General features: G+C 49.9%; 1 protein-coding gene across 10 annotated transcripts in view; it reads left to right on the top strand.

Moving 5' to 3' along the window:
• FAM214B (family with sequence similarity 214 member B) overlaps window positions 1-16611 on the top strand; it is a 38530-nt gene that overhangs the window by 6963 nt on the left and 14956 nt on the right. For 3 of the 10 annotated variants that reach the window (XM_015652660.3, XM_033520432.1, XM_015652662.3), the window contains exons 1-2: window positions 11517-15364; window positions 16394-16575. The exons of 4 other annotated variants lie outside the window; for them this stretch is intronic. The gene's annotated coding sequence lies outside the window, so the exon portion shown is untranslated. Of the gene's footprint in view, window positions 1-11516; window positions 15375-15401; window positions 16576-16611 lie in introns of those variants that run through there. 3 more of the 10 variants (XM_015652663.3, XM_015652668.3, XM_015652661.2) reach the window with 3 other exon arrangements.

Here is a 16611-nt window from a genome sequence, read left to right as displayed (position 1 = left end):
CACCTCTCCTTGCTAGCTAAATAGCTTTGTATCTTCATGGACAGCAAATTCCCATTTATGTGTAAAGCAGCAGCTTTTCCTGTTGCTTGGCCAGAGCATGAAGCTGTTCTCTGGTTTGTATACCACCTTACTCAGGTGGTATCAGTGAGGTTATGTCTGGGCTGAATTAGAAATTTTGGCTCTGTTTAGTGCAGCTGGTGGTAGTCTGGAAACTGATACAGCTTGCAGACTCGTGGACAGTATTGCAGTGCCTCTCTCTTGGAAATGGTATTTCTCTGTCTGGGAAACCTAATGACTGGGCAAAGTGGAGTTTGTCTTTAACAGAAAGCAGTCAGCCTAATGTCCTCCAGCCTTCTCTTGGTGTGTGCAGGCTGCCCTTGCTCCAGAGTCTGACCAGCTGATGCAGCACTCGGTCATCTTTCCACTGAAAACCTCAAGAAAATGCTGTCTCCTCCTTCAGAACTGGGACTCTGGGTTCCTTGTGGGTATTGGCACTGGAGTTATGCAAGAAATCCCCTATTTACCCTACCATCTCTGTGCAAATAGATTGGGCATTCAAAGATCCATCCTGTTCATGGGAGTGTTGGGACAGCTGGATCCTTGCTCAGTTCTTGCTGCTCCCAAGAATGGAGCAGAGGATCATCTGCTGAGGCTATTTTAGGTTTCTGAATACTGCCAGTGTCCCTCTGAGCTCCTATTTGTGTGCAATCCTACGGCTTCCTGCTAAGATCTGTGTGAGAATCCTGTATCCTCAAGTGTGAAGGTTTTGCTTGGGCACTGTGTCCTCCCAGGGATTAGGAAGAACTTTGAATCCCTCACTTACCTCAATATCTAAGCCATATCAGCTGTATCCATCACCTTTATTTCTAACCTTTAGCTCCAAACATCCCTTGGACCTTGCTTTGCAGATGAGCATGTGTTGCCTGGTGGGAAGCAGGCTGCAGCTTTCCAATCTTTTCGTGCCAAACATGCAGCATCCTTCCTGTATGCAGCAGTTGATTCCTGTTGTCTCAGATGGGAGCATGCATTGCTGAAAACAGTCTTCTGTGAAACCTCCAGGTATGGAAATACTCCAAAGCCCACAGCTGAGTGAGATGAGGTCCTGGCTGTGGCCATCTCTCTGTGGCTGGATGGCTACTTGCCATCTGCCTCCACCATCCTCCAGCCCTCCAGTGTGGCACAGGGTGAGGCCTCCTGGCCTCTCCCTTCTTGGTACACCCTAAACTTTTGGCTTCCCTGCACATTTTGGTTTCCACCTGCTCAGGTAATTTTTCAGCAGTGCTGAGCATTGCTAAGTTTCATGTTGAGGCAAGATACGGCTCTGCAGTTTTGGCCCATCTTTATTTTTAGCTGTGTAAGGCATGGTTGATGGTATCAGAAGGAAGTTACATGGCCTCCGGAGCTCCATGACTCATCTTGGATCAGGACTGAGGCTTTGCTAGCTTCTGCTATAACCCTCAAGTGATGTAACTGGTTGTGGGAAAGAGCAGAACAGAGAGAGAAGCAGAGCTTTTAGAAGTCGGGGTGGGGTTTTTTTTTGTTTGTTTGGTTTCTTTTGGTTTTTGTTTTTTTTTGTTTTGCTTGTCTGCAAAGTCGCTGAATTTAAATGTTGAAGAATATTGACAGGTATCACTCCTGAGTGTGGTTAGGAGGGTCCTTTGTTTTTTTCCCTTGTGTCTTGTGTGAGAGAGATGAAAGGGAGAGGAACTCTGCTTACCACTCAGGCTAGGTAACTGCTTAGTGGCATGTAGCAATGATAGGGAGTAGTTTTTAGGGCAAGAAACAAAGCAGGATCCTGTCTCCAATTCAAGCCACAGTGAGGTTTGGTGCAGCATTACAGATCTGCCTGAAGTGGAAACTGTCTGGAACTGGAAAACAGTGACTTAGGAAGTGCCTGCCAGCATGCAGCAAGAAGAGTCTGAGACCCCCATTCCCATCAGATCTGGTACTACTGCAATGTAGAAGGAGCTGCTGGGGCTTTCTGACCTGCAGGCAGCTGTGTTGGGCTGGACTGAAGAGGGGTTGCATGTCCCTGCCATGGAGCAGGCCCTGTAGGGCAGGTGAGGATGTTGAAGCATCCCTGCCTGCCACAGCACAATGGAGATGCAGTTAAAAAGGCCTCTATTCCCCAAATCTGTCAGTGTGGCTCTCCTGTGAATATTCTTCCTTGAGAATAGATAAGGTGGGGTGTTATTCACCTAGGTCCAGAGTAGGGTCCTTGTCCCTGAGGTGGGCAGGGATGAGGCTTGTGGGAGTCGGCTTCCACCTCTGGCCCCTTTCCTTCCTTGGTGAAGGTTCTGCCTTTTAGGGGTATGTTGAGGCTTTGGGATGTTTTATGTGTGGGGCAGCAGGGAGAGGACAAGCTAGGGGGAACACAGATAGGGGAGCATGCTGGAGGGTATTGCTGTGGCCACTTGTCACTGACAAGGCAGAAGAGCAGTTGGGCAAATGTGCGAGGTGCCGTAGCCCTGAGTGCAGCCCAGTCCCAGCTGTGCTATGGGCTTGGCATCTCTGGACTCCTGTCTGACAATTTGGCATCTGGAGCTGTTCTCCTCTGGCAGCAGCCTCAGGATAAGTGGCAAAGGTGTTTTGTCCATCTTTTCCCCTCTTTTCCCCCTTGCTACAATGTGGGCAGGCAGCTCCTCCTTACAGACCTGTTTGGTTTGAAGCCCTGAGCTGCAGAGCAGGCCTGGCCAGGAGCAAACCAGTCTCTTGATCCCTCTCACTGTATCAGGGGAGAAAGCAAGTCATTCCACTGCCCTTGCTTATCCCTAGTTAATCAATTTAAGTGGCTCCAGCCATGACTGCACCTTCCCAGGATGCCTGGCCCTGTGCTGTGCTGTTCCATGCACCTTGCACAGCCAGTTTGCTTTGCTCCAGGGTATCTGGACTTTGAGGGAGAGCAGACGCTCTTGTGACCCCTCTCATATGTTCTGAGACCATCCTCTGGGGCAGGTAAAGAAGAAGTTAAACAGTTTTGAAGCTGTCTTTGGGTGATACTGGTAAGAAAGCTGGCTTCTATTGGTGAAGGGGAAATCATGCACTCACTAGCAGAGGGAATGGGTCAGGAAGCCATCTCCAGCCTGGCCATAATGTGAGTGTGACTGAGACCTGACCTGTCATCCATGATATGCCTAAAGGCCTGGATGTAAGCCAGGAAAAAGGACCTGCTGGCAGCAAGCACAGCTTGCTCGTGTCAACATGGATGGCTGTGTGAGCTGTAAACCTCTCTCATTACACCTCTCAAAGGTCACTGCTGGCAGCGAGCTACAATGCCCTGCCCACAGCTCTGTGCTCTGTGCCCAGAATGAGAGGAGAACAATGTTCTTGGAGATGTATGGAGGTTAGTTGTGTGGGCTTGCCATGGGGTGCCACATGTTGCTCTAGTGCCTGTGGCTAGATTCTGTCTGGGACTAGGGTGTTCAGTCAAAAATGGATGGGAAAGGATGCCTGTCTGTGAGCTGTCCAAATAGCTCTGCACTCACAAATGTCATAATCTTTGCCTGAGCTGTAACTCCTCCTTTCAAGGGTACAAAGCCTCATGTATTTAATGAAAAACATTTCACCTTTTCCAAAATGCCCTAGTGCCCTTCTGTGATGTAGGGTTACTGTAAGATCTGCAAGGACTGCCCATTTCTGTTCAGTTCTGCAGTTTCAGTCATCTTAAAACTCCCTAATAGTCTAGACTTGTTTGCACAATGTTCCCTGGACTCGAGACCCTGGTGTTCCCAGGGGAGAGCAAACAAGGAGGTGGAAACTGGAATATGGAGGCTCTGGGAAAAGCTGCCTGTGGCAGACAGCTGTCTGCTTCCTGCCTCTCACTTCCAACAGGTTCCTTCCGCTTTCAGAGATGAACAACTTGCTTTGCACTGGGAGCTGGAGCTCCCTTCCCATGGAGGAATCTGGGATGCTGGTACCTGACACTGAAGGCAGTTTTGGGTCAGCTGCTTGAGCACTCTTTTCCATAAATGTGACCTTCAGTACTTGGTGTGAGAGCTAGTGTTGCATTATATTATGGATGCAGGTGATGGCAGAGCATGGTAAAAGTCCATTGAGCCACCTTGTAGTTCCTCCTGATCCCACTTTCACAGTCAGTGGTTTCTCATCTTTCTCCTTGACCGAGGCCACAGAAATATGAAGTGATGCAGCAGAGGAGGCTCTGGGTCATATGTGTGTGTTGGGATGGGAATTGCCATTTTCTAGGGCAGAGAACGTTTTCTCTTTTATCCTTTGTAAAACACCTTGAGCCTGCCCAAGGCTCAGTCTCTGGGGTGCTGTGACTCCATGAGTTACAACCATGTCATCTTTGAAGTGCTGCCCCCTCTTTTTCTGTCTTACCTGTTCACACTGCACAGTTTAAAGCACAAAGAACCAAAAAAGCCCAAATGTAGGGGGATCATATACTCTGCTGCTGATCTGGGGAGGAGTTAAGATAGACAGTGCTGGAATAAACATTTAGGGAGAGGCAGCCAAAAGAGATTTCCTCCTGGTTGAGCCATGGTGCTGAAGCTGGGAGTGTGGGTTACTTGCTACTTCGCTTTGCCTCTGCCATTGTCTGAGGAAAGTCCAGGACATGCATGCCTACCTGTAATCAGGTGGGGACACCATCCTAAGCAGTGTCACTCTGAAAAATTGGACAGTGCTCTGTGGGACATCAGGACCAACCTGAATGCTGCTGCTGTGGGAAGAGTGGTGGGGATTTCAGCAGAGAGGTGATAGATCAGTGGGACCAAATGGAAACTTTGACTCCATGGGTGTTTCTACCTGCAGTCCTTAAATTGTGAGAAGGTAGCTTAGTCCATCTGTGCTGTACAGATTGTCTGGAAGATGTATGAGGAATAGTTTGCAAGAGCCAACTCAGCTCCAGTCAGGCCAGAAGAAAATGCCTGGATGCCATGTACCAGGGTTTGCTTATTGCCAGTCAGCGCTGCTGGAGCTGTCAGGCCAGCACTGCCACTCAGCCCTTTCTATACCAGTGTTTGCATTGCTGATGAGATTAGCATAGCTGGGCCAGCAGTGGACAAAGGGCGTAATTCTCAAGATCCTCTCTGCTGTGGCTGCCAGCAAAATAAAGCAGTTATGGCATCAAGTAGGGAGTCTGAGCTTTGCTTTCAATTAATCTTTTAACAGCAGCAAAAGCTAAAAATATAAGCTGTTTTTGAGGAGCTAGAATATTCTCAGGCTTTTCATCTAGGTCTGGTCTGCTGACCTCTTTCCTAGGCTGATAGTCTGGGATCTTAAGGTATTTGCAATGATCTGTTCTGACCATGTGATAAATCTGGATGGAGAGAGAGAACAGAAAAATATGTGGCATCAGTCATCCACCGTCAAAGTGCTCCTCTTGCTGCTGTGCCTGTTCCTTGTAACCAAAGGCTGTTTTGTGTCTTAAGATTTGTTGAGGAAAGAGACAGCTCTTCTCTTTCTTCTGTGCAGCAATTTCCCTGGCAGCTCAGTAGGAATGATTTATTACAGATTTCAGCTGTTTAATTCTGTTTCCCTACAATATGACAGAGTTGGAGTAACTGAGCAAAATGCAGTGATGTTTCCGGAGGAAGGCTGCTATCAGAGGCCACCCCTGTAGCAGCGGCTGCAAGCAAGGAGGAACAGTTTACCAGGAAATGCCTGTGTTCATGTACTGGGCACTTTTGGGAAGGAAAAGGCATCTCACCCTTAAAGCTTCCTCCCTACAGGACTCCAGACATTGCTGATGAAACTTAGCAGCAGTGAGAATGCTGCCCTCCAGAGCCTGGGAAAGGTCTGACCAAAGTGGTGATCTGGCAAATTCTGTCCTTAAGTGAACTGTCAAGTGCTATTTTTGGAGTGTAGGTTTTCTCTTTTTTTTTTTTTTTGGTTTGTGGGTTGGGGGTTTTTAATTACATTTTGGTGGTGGTTTGGGCTTTTTTTGGTACTGAAAAGAATAGGTATCGTTTGTGCCAATCCCTGTAAGGCAAGAGAGAATTAACTTTGGAGTGAGCTGGCCTGAAACTCGATATGTCTCTGATGTGTGTTAACAGAGAAATGAAAAGATAGTACCATAAAGTGATAGGGGATAATGAATTTCATCTAGTATTATGTTGTCCTGGGAGATAGAGCTGGGGCAAGGGTATTGCAATAATGTTATGCTTTACATGACAATAACAGCAAATACCACCTTAACACACTTCCCCGGGGAGGGGTGAAAGGGTCAATTTTCAGAGAGTCCCCAGGAAGGTGGAGCGAGGCAATCAAGAAGACAGAAGCCTGGGAAAAGATGCCAGGAGACTTACAGATGAGCAGTGTGTAATAGCTGTGCATTTTTTGCAGCTTGAGTTCGGTTTTCCCGTTCTTTGTCCCAGCTGAACTGAGCAATGCTGGGCTCTTAACCTCACTGCCATCTTGAGAAACATACTCAAGAAACCATGGCTTTAATAGCATTCATGAGATGTCTGACCCAGAGCTTGAACGAACAAATCTTTAACTTACCTGTCTACAAGGCAGATGGATGGGTGGTGGTTTGTTAATGCACCAGTCAGGGATCTTGAAGAGTTGTGCTGTGGGTGAACACTGCTGTAGACCTGGTCCTGGGAAGCTTTATTGGTTAGCAGGTCCTCAAAAGCGTTTCTGTAGGTGGATGATAAAAACAGAGAGCCTGAGGTCAGTACCTGGAAACTTACCAGCCCCTAGAGCTGGACCAGAGTATCAAGTCTTTACTCAAACACATGAATCTTTTAAAGTGAAGAATGCCATGACTTGTTCTCAGTGAAGCATCCAGTCCCCTAGCAGCCTGTTGAGACCTATGGCACTCTTCTGATTTATAATGTTCTCTCTGGGTTTTTAATTTTTTTTTTTTTTCTGGGCTATGCTAAGTTACTGCATGTCCTGGTCCCCTCTGGTGGCAGAGAGCATGTGGGTCAGTTTGTGTAGCCCAGCAGAGCTGGGTGCAGTCCATATGGCCAGCAGCAGATTGGGGCCAGCTTCTGCTTTAAGAGAGACGGTAATAGAGGAGATTGACAATTGGGAATGCTGCTTGATGTAGAATACATGGGTACCTTTTAATCCCTCCCCATCACTGGGTTTCTCAGAGGTTTCAGTACCACTCTTGCTCTACTCCCATGCTGTGTCAGGGGCTGGGGGCTGCCCACCCACTCTCCTTCCATGAGGCAGGGCCAGCATGCTGTGACTCAGTTTCCCTGATGCCTGAGGAGAAGGAAAGGGGTGTGGAGCAGGACCAGAAAGGGGTGGAGGGGAAGTTACAGCGGCTGGGAGGAAATGACATTTTTGGGTGCTGCAAGGTGGCCCTACCCCATCCTGTCTGCTGAGGTGGTATGAGGTGCAGTAGTACAAGCTGGCTCTGTCTGCCATGGAACTGGTGTTTCAGGATGTTGTTGGGCAGCTCTGTTCCAGCTGCAGAGCTGGCATTTTTGGCAGCCCTTGCTCCATACTGCCTTTTCCTGTGCCAGGGATCATGCTAGGAAGTGAGACCTGGCTGTACCTTCCATGTCCTCTGCATTCACATGTTCAGGCTGCATAATTGCACGTAATACACACAGTCCCATGGCACTGCTTCCCCAGTTTGTGACTTTGGGCTGCTGGTCAGGATATCAGTCTGAGCTTATCTCAGGATAGGCAAGAATCAGTGTGCAGGCTGTGTAGTAACAGCCTGGCATCCCTTGCTGGCACTGATCTGCTCCTGATCATGGAACAATGGCTCTACCTGGGGGCAGGAGCAGAGGAGTCCAGACTAAAAATGGGGGTGCCCAGTCCCAGCTGTCTCCTCCCTCATCCCTATTCCTCTGTGTAACTCCAAATCTGCATGCATGGACAATGTTTTGTAATAAACCTGCTGAACTGAGGGCAGGCAGACCAAAACCAAGAGCCCAAACCCTGCCTGTGCTGCTGCAGCAGTGTGAGGCACAGTAGTTTGTAATGATGATGAGCATGGCCAGAGACATCCCTCCCACCCTGTTGTGTGTATTTGATGCTTCCTTTGAGCTACCAGCAGATTGTCAGTACAGCTCTTTTGTAAGTGGAGAGTAGGTCCAGCTTCCCATGGAAGCTGCAAACTGCCTTGCTTCTGTAAAACTCTCTTCATTTGAGGCAGTGCCCTAAGGGTTAAGCCACAGTTGTGGGATAGGGTTTGTAACAGGAACAAAGAGGGCTTTTAAGGTCTGTGTTGGCCTAGGAATAGAGGGAATTGATTGAGCCTTTCCCAGTGTGTTGAATTACAAAGGTCATGGAGACCCTTTTGCTGGGAGGCAGCAGCCTTTGAGGTCCCTGCTGGAAGTGGGGCAGAGAGAAAAGAAATTGTGAAAGTCAGTCAGAGCAACTTAGTGGAGAGCTTTAAGAGCAGGTGAAAACTGGAACTGTGTCCTGGGGTAAATAATGAACACAAGGCTGGGTAGCTTCTCCCTGGGATTTTTGGGTGGTTTGGTTTTGCTCCACCTCCTTCCCCTATTGCATTTACAGCTGCCCCACATATGGCACATGAATTAGCAGCACCTTGGTGCACCAGAATTTGGGCCTCTCCAACCTGCTGAGGGCTGGTGAAGGCAGCAGAAGGTAAGAGGCAGTGCCTGTAAGGGTGGATCTTTCCAACATGCAGAAGAGGGCAGTCTCTGGTGCCTACAGGGACATTTTGCCATGACAGAAGAGGAAGCTTCTAGCTGGTTTCCAAGCTCCTCTTCTTAATGTTGCCTTCTGAGGGTGTCACATGGGGCACAGCAGCAGAGGGTTCAGCAGAAGGAGCTAGGGAAGGGATGGATGCCAGAAACCTCTGTTTACCTTCCTGCAGCAAGATGAAAAGTGGAAACAGGTCATTTCAATCTTGAGCTTTGGATGGCATGAGCCATCCAGCCAACACACCCAAGATGTGTATGGGAAAAGGTGGTTTAGTCCTTAAAACTTCAAGGTTTAAAGTGCCAGGTTAGCAGGCATTTGGCCATTCAGCCCCATCCATTGGCACAGGCATGCTCCCTGATCTGATCTTTTATTTAAAGTAATTCCACTTCTGATCCCTGTGTTGGATCAGATCACCTTAGATGTGATTTTTGGGGCAAAGGACTGCTTGGGCTCTGCCTGGGAGATGAAAGCTGGTTCCAGGGAATATCCCATGAGGCTCTGCAGACACCACCTAAGTTAGCAGCCTAGAGGCTTCTCTACTTTTTTAAGCACTAGAAGGGCAAGACTGTGGGAGGACAGAGCTGCATGAGGAACAGCATGTTTGGAGCTTGTTTTGGAGCTCTCAGAAATCAAAACATCTGTTCACCTTGGTAGCCAGCCTTCTTGGGATCATTCTCTGTGTGTCTGTCCCAGTAACCAGGATCTGTTAGAAACATCAACTTCACAGACTCACTGTTGCTTAGCATTGACTTTGAGAAGGCCTGAATTCCTTCATCTCTTACTGCTCCAAATCCTCTCTTCTCACCCTGTCCTTTGGCATCACCTGTGCTGCAGAAGCTTCCCACTAACAAACATAAAGGTGGATAATTGGGCTGCTAGTGCCCAGCTTGCTGACCTGGAATATGCTGTTTGAAGACAGCAAGGTCTACCTTGTATTTTGGGTAAACACTCTCCCACTCTTTTCAGCCACCTGGGCTGCAGAAGGGGAACATGAGGCACTTGAAAGGGTTCCCCTTGGTATGGGAGAGATGTCAGAAGCAAGAGCAGTTTGGCTGTCTGTGTTTTGCTTCTTCTCCCATCCCAGCTGGAGAGGGGTGTTGCAGATGGGATGTTACCCCTCTGTTAGTCACAAAGGAGGGTGTGGCAGAAAACTCCGTCTCAAAAGTCAGCCAGTTGAGCTCAAATTGGATCAGTCCCTGCTGCTTAACTGGATGTAGGGCAATCCTTCAGCTTCCCATGTGCTTGGAGACTGTGCCAGGGAGCTGACCGTGTCCAAGAATGCATATAGGTTGTTGCTGCTGTCTTAGGGACTCCCAGAGTTTGTAGACAAATCCATCTTTTCAGTGGTGGCAGGCTTATTCAAGCATGTCCGTTTAAATTGCTGGGTCTGCCCTGCTGGTGGCTGCTGAGTTTTGTTCAGGAGCTTGCCCAGTTGCTGTGACCTTTGTGACACCGTGACCATGGTGTTGGCCCTGCTGACACAGGGTGAGCCCTGTGAATCTCCCCCCTGGTTCCCTAGGAGGGACCTGAAGTACTGGAGCATCCTGATGAGAGAAGGGGTGCTTTGCAGAGGAAGCTGCAGGAGCCCATAAGGATACCATGGGACAAAGACTTGTGTTACATTGTCCCGAGACAGAGAAGGAGAGAAGAGGTTCTGTATATATGTAGTGAGGATCAAAAATTTAAAAGTCCAGGGAGAAGCAGCAGCTCTGGCATATAGCCCTAAGCTTTGGCAGAAAATCATTCTTTGTGTCTATTAATATGTGACATTCCAGCCCAAAGTGTTGTCCCTCACTCCCTGGCCAAAATACAGTTTACTTTGGCCTTAACTCCTGCGTGTTAGGGCTTTCTGTCTAAGCTGGGGCTCCATGACCCTGCTGAAGACATAATGCTTGACTGACTTGTTCTCTTGCAGTATACTTGTCCCAAGTATCCTGTGTGTGGCTGCAGGCAAAATGCTGCAGCTGGCCAAGTGCTCCTAGGTGGAAGGGACCAGAGCCCCTTATCAGCATGATTCTGACCCATGTGATGTGGAAAGAGTGAGGGAAGAGCCTCCATGATGCCAGTAATTTTCTGTTGTAGTCAATGGGAAATGGATCCTCCAGTTTTGACAGGTAAAGCCACAGGTCTGTGACCTGGTGTGCTGCATGGAGCAGCATGTCATGCTTACACCACAGCTCTCCTGTGCTGAGACACAGGTGAATGGGCAGAGTCCCTTGCTCTGCTGGCTGGGAGGTATGTGCCACAGTTGTGCCGTCTTCCTCTTGTCACCTCTGTCTGCTCTGGTCTCTCTGAGGAGACTGAGGTTACCTGGACAGCCCTCAGAAGGGCTTAGCAGGCAGAGGCAGTGTGTGTGGCTTGGGAACAGGTCATGATGTGGAAAAGAGGGGAGGCAAAGCCTGTTTGAGTGTCAGCTCCAAGCATTAGGGAATTACCAGTCAGAAGAGCAGCCTGCAGAGGATCTGTGTGTACACAGATCATGTGCCTGACTTGCACTGTCCACACTCAGGAACTGGCCAAGCCTGTGGGCCCTACATGCCTTAGCTGATGCCAGTTGACTGTAGCCATGCTTAGAAGTCATTTTGTGTCTCCCAGGAATCTATCCAGCTTGGAGAGTAAAACCAGAAAGAGACACAGCCTGGGGGGGGCATGTCTGGCTGTACCCAAAGGCAGCTTAGCTGGCAGACGTCTTGCCTGTGGATCTGAGCTGTGGCAGTGTTGGGTAACCCTCCCACAGCCAGCAGGGTCAGGCTGATAAAGGGAATGGGTTTGCCTGGAAGGCAGCCTCAGAGTCTGGAGGAAGCCCTCCCCTAGCATTGCTCCTTATCTTGGCTGCACTCCCAGCCTGCCTCTGCCCCTTCTCCACACAATGGACTTGAGCCAGTGCTGTCACCTCTGCCCCTCTGGGTGCTGCAGGGGTCAAGGGTACTGGCATTGCCAGGCCAGGCTCCCTGCCCAGTTTGCTGGCTTGCAGGGTCTGGGTCATTTCTCATTTTGCTCACACACTCCTTTCGTGCATGGGGCTGTCACAGAAATTAGTCAGGAGGGGGTGAATCACAGAGGAATGAGTCAGTGGGAAGCAGAAGGAAGGTGCTTGTGCAGGACAGGGTTTTAAGGGAGCCCAAGGGTCTGAGTCCTATGCTGAGTCCCTGGGAGATGGGCTGTGGGTACCAGAGGAGAACTGGGAAAGCCACAGGGCTTAGTAGGTGGAGGCAATGCCTCTGCCTTGGGAACAGGCCAGGATCTTAGCTACATGCCGAACTCCAGTCGTGGGTACACTGCTGGAAAGTCCTGGGAAGGCTTGGGGCATCTTTGGTGCTGAAGTTTTCCAAAAAAGAGCACTGCAAGGGAGCAGTGCAGGGAACAGGTATGCCTGCCTTCAGTGAATCGGGAGGACCTTCATCCCCACACAGGCGGTGGGGTGTCCAGCCAGCTCTAGGCAAGCTGAGCAAGTCTCTGTACTGGTCAGATCCTGCCCAGTTGTCTGAGAGAGCAGATGCAGGACGGTAAAATGAGTGATACTTGTTGGGGCAGAGAATGGTAAAAAAATAGCTCTGGATTGAGTGAAGACAGCATGGAGGAAAAGCTGGGATGGAGATAATACACTGGAGATTTGGGGACATGGGTGCTTCTTAACTCCAAAACCCCTTGTGTGACCTGGGCTCTGCTGCAGACCCTTGAAGGTATTGCAAGGCTGCTTCTCTCATCAAGGGACCTGCTCTGGACTGCTGGGTTTCCATCTAGCACAGCTGGCCTCTGCTGAGTTGGACTGCTTATTGTCCTTCTCATGACTCCTGAGACAGGCCCCTCGTGGGCATGGTGGAGACAGCCTTGGTATCAGAGCTACAGCAGCACAGCCGAAGCTCTCTGTGTCTGGGGCCAAACTTCTTGGAGCAGGTACTTGGGAATTCTGTCTTGGAATAATGTAGGTGTTTTGCAGCAGGCACTGGTATTGCTACCAGCCAGAGCAAGGATCAGGTACTCGAACAAAAGCAGCTCCTACTGATCTCGGGTTGAGATGAGTCTCTTTTTTCTACATCCCCAAGGTATGCAGGTGCAGGTACTCCTTGGTGGCACCCTTGGCTGGGCAGAATGGAGCCCAACAGGCTCCAACAGTCTCCAGAGATGAGCTGGAGCTCTGGCTTCTTGGGTGCTGCAGTGGGCAGAAGCTGAGAGTGGTAGGCTTGCGCAGCAGCAGGAGGGAAGGCAGTGAAGGGAGCCTTCACTGCTGCTGCAGGCTGTGGGTTTGCAGTGAAGCTGCAGCTCCCTTGGGAGGTGCCCAGGAGCAGGATGAGAAGCAATGGGACACAAGGAAAATTCCAATTAGACGCTAGGAAAAATATTTCCCTGCAAGGCAATTAGACTCTGGAGTAGGGCCCAGAGGAAGGAGGCAGTTTCTACACTTGGTGACTTTGAGCTCCTGGCATGGGGCAAACTCCAAGCGATTTGTTTGAACTTAGCCCTGCTGTTAGCATGACTGGACCCAAACCCTCTGAGGTCCCTTCTCACTGTTGTTCCTCAGTTCTGCAGTTCTCAGGTTGCTTGGCAATGTCACATCTCATGGACTGTTAGATTGACCAGCTTGGAGGCACATAGAGGGCTCAAGGTCTTGTTCTGTCCATCCCCTTGTCACTTGGACTTATCTGTATGGTATTAGTAGTGGTGGGAGATGGAGGCACTGCCTTAGGAGCATTGCTCAGCTCATTCACTTTCCCCAGCTTCTCTTAGCTGGAGCACCCATCTCTCTGTAATCTGTATTATTTCCTTTCCACACGAGCACGAGAAACCAGTGGGCAATGAAACACAGGATGTAAAGCATCCTCCTTGCTTTGCTGGAAGAACAGAGCTGTGATGTGTCAGGGGTTGCTGGTGTTTTTGGAAGGCTCATGAGGATGCTGGACTCCAGTCCTCCAGATGCAAAGTTTATCTTTCCTGTGGTGCCTGTCCCAGAGATAGTGGTGGTTGGAAGGGAAGTTAGTGGTAGCTTTTTCAAAGGTTCCAGCTGTTTGACCATCCTCAGCAGATGGACACTGAGATGAGCCCAAAGAAGTGTCTGGAAAGAATTATTTACTCACAGTACTTTCTGTTTCTTTGCCAGCCATTTATTCTCATGGTTGTTCTTTTCCTGATCCTGCTCTTCTGCAAGGCTGACTGCTGGCAATCTTATGAGCCTTGTCTTCAGGAACAACTTTTCTGTGTGATTTATTGTGTCTCGGAGCTTTGACCTGGTGTCTGATGTTGCAGAAGCCCATGTCTGGTGTGTAAGTGTTCAGAGGGTGTTTACAATGTTTGGCCCATCCTGTCTGCAAGAGTAATGAACCAGAGCAAAGGGGTCTGCTTGTAGCCTTGGCTCCTGGGTTAAGCTGACCTGCAGCAGTAGCTACATCTGCTTTCTCATCTGGCAGAGGCTGGGTGGATGTTCAGGCTCCCTGTATGTGTGTTTTCAAGGTCTAGAACATCCTCATAAACCGTGTTAGTCCCCAATCCCTTCTATAGTTGCTCCTTTCAGCCTTTCTTTTGGGCTTGTCCACACTGGGCTGCCATTGCTGTGCACTCTGCTCTCCCTTCCTTAGCAGTCCACACAAAACTCTCAATGCTGCTCTGGACATGCTGGCTTTACTTGGATATCCCTGTTGCAGCACCCCCCTACACTTTGGGAGCAGCAGGATCTGGTGGTTTGGATTAAGAGGTCCCTGAGGTCTGTGTTCCCATCTGCCAGAGCAAGTGCTGTATGGCAGGGGATGAACTGGTTTCTGGTAGGCCATGGAGAGTTCTTAGGTCCCTCACAGGCTCTGCCTCCCTAGGAGGGTATGGTCTAGAGGGACATCTGTGTCCTCAGGGCATGAATCAACCACCAGGTTGAAGATGTTCTGACTTAGCTGCCTCTGCTCTCTGTGGGACCCCAGGGGTGGTTTAGTCTGTGTGGACAAGGAGGTTTGCAGTTTCATGGGGTGTAAGAGGACCTGGACTGTGTCTCCTGCTGCCCTTCATATGGACATGCCTACAGTCCCTCTTACCCCATGTTTCCCTTCTTAAAGCCTTCTGCTCTCATGTGTTTGCCTTCATTATGGGCAGCAGTGTGAATGTTTACATTACAGTTGTGGCACCCTTTTCCTAAGCCCACCAGTCCTACAGGAAAGAGAGGTTTTTCTTTTCTATGACAAGGTGCAGGACATTAAATTCGTGGTGAAAATAGTCTTTCCCTGCAGTAGCCCTGATTGTGTCCATCTTCTTAAAATCAAAGATGGACAAAGCCTCACCCTTGTGGCCCAAATACCTGCCCAGCACAGGTCATATGCTAGACTGGCCTGTGCTAGACTTGAGCCTTTCTAAATCGCAGCTGGAAAAGCATGAGTTGGATGGGTGTGCACAGCTGTGTGTGTGTCGTATCTCCTCCCCCTGTGCCACGTACATGTCTAGTACAGGGAGTGGAAAAGATGCTGAATGTCCCTACAGCTGCTGCAGCCTTATCTGCAGGCTGCAGCTTGGTAACCAAGCAGGAGGCCCGAGTGCCTGTGCTCAAGCACCTCCCTTGGAGGACTCTTACAGTAAAAGGAAGTGTATTGCAAGAGGGCTTGCGGTGGGGAGGGGCAGTTCCCACGGGGCAAATGCTGCAGTGCACAATCCTTGCTGCCCTCCCCATTGCAAGCCATTTGCTTACCCCCTCTTCCAATGTGTAGCTTTGACACCCGGAGCTGATCAGAGCGATTCAGCACCTCTGGGACTTCCTCCACTGCCCTGAAGTGCCTGGTGACTGTTTGGGGAGGTATGGAAAGGTGATGGTGCCGTGAGTCTGTCGGGGGTCAGGGGAGTGTGTGCAAGGAGGCTTGGGCTGGTGGGGCTGTGGGTGTGTGGCAGTCGGGAATGGGAGGAACCTGGGGTAGGTTAAGGTGTGAACTGCAGCAATCAGGAGGTAACAGAGCAGGTAAGAGCTAAGGGCTTGCCTTGGGGGTTCATGGAAACAGGACAGGGTCTGATGTGGTTGAATTGAGGATGGGCTTGGATTGAAGAGGAGCATACTTGTAGAGATGCAGAGCCCAGCTGCCATGTGAAGGATGTGGGGAAGGGGTAGTGTTCTGCATCTGGGTTTAGGCTACAGGGCATCACAGTACAGAAAGAGCTAGCTTGGTTAGCAGGCTTTGGATGCCTGTGGTGATGGAGAAGAGATGGCAGAGCTGGGAGCAAGAGGGCTGCCATCACCTGCTGATTTCTGTGCTATCTTCTCCCAGCTTGCAAAACATCACCCTAGCACTGGAGCTCCCTATCAGAGGCTCTTGTTTCTGTACCTAGCTAATAGTGCTGGAAAAGGGGCTGGGCTGTTCAGGTTGCATGTCCAGATCATGCTTCCCATGGTGCACAGCCCAGGACAGGGAGCTGACAGGATGGGAGTTGCTGTAACTTGTTTTACCACTGGAGTTGGGTTAAGCAGGTTTGTAGTATACAGTTTGCACAGCTTCTGACAGAGACACCAACTGCAGAGTGTTATTCTTCCTCTTGGGAGATCAGATAAAATGGTGCTAAAATTTGTAGGTTGCTTAGAATGGTGAGGGCCTTATCCAGGTTGGGTCTGGGGAATGCCTCCCTTGGACAAACATCCTTATTGAACTTGAAATGTGGCAGAGCATTGGTGCCCTGGTCATGGCCAGAGACCTTGGGTGTCATGCAAGTGCAGACCAGAAGTGGTCCCTGCCCTTGGCCAGATCCACTTGCCTTCTCGAAGCCATTCTATGACTGGCTGTGCAGGCATGTGACTTAGTTAGTAATCACATGGTGGAAAATTTTCCATTGGTTTCAGCTGGCATCAAGCTCTGGACTGGAACAGCCTGTCTGTGGGGTCATCAGTGACTGAGGTCCCATGGGCCTGTCCCTCAGGCCACCACCCCTGGAGAGAGACAGGAGGGCTGGAAGGGAGCTGGCTGACATGTCCCTGTGCCTAGGTGGCCAGGGGCTTGCTTTCACATTCTTTCTTGCCTCAAGGTGAGTGCTGAGGCCACTGTGCTGCCACAGGTCCAA

This window comes from Parus major, chromosome Z, assembly GCF_001522545.3.
Source record: "Parus major isolate Abel chromosome Z, Parus_major1.1, whole genome shotgun sequence".
Classification (NCBI taxonomy): Eukaryota; Metazoa; Chordata; class Aves; order Passeriformes; family Paridae; genus Parus; species Parus major.
The sequence above is the reverse complement of the archived record's forward strand: the minus strand, read 5'-3'. Positions and strand labels throughout refer to the sequence as shown.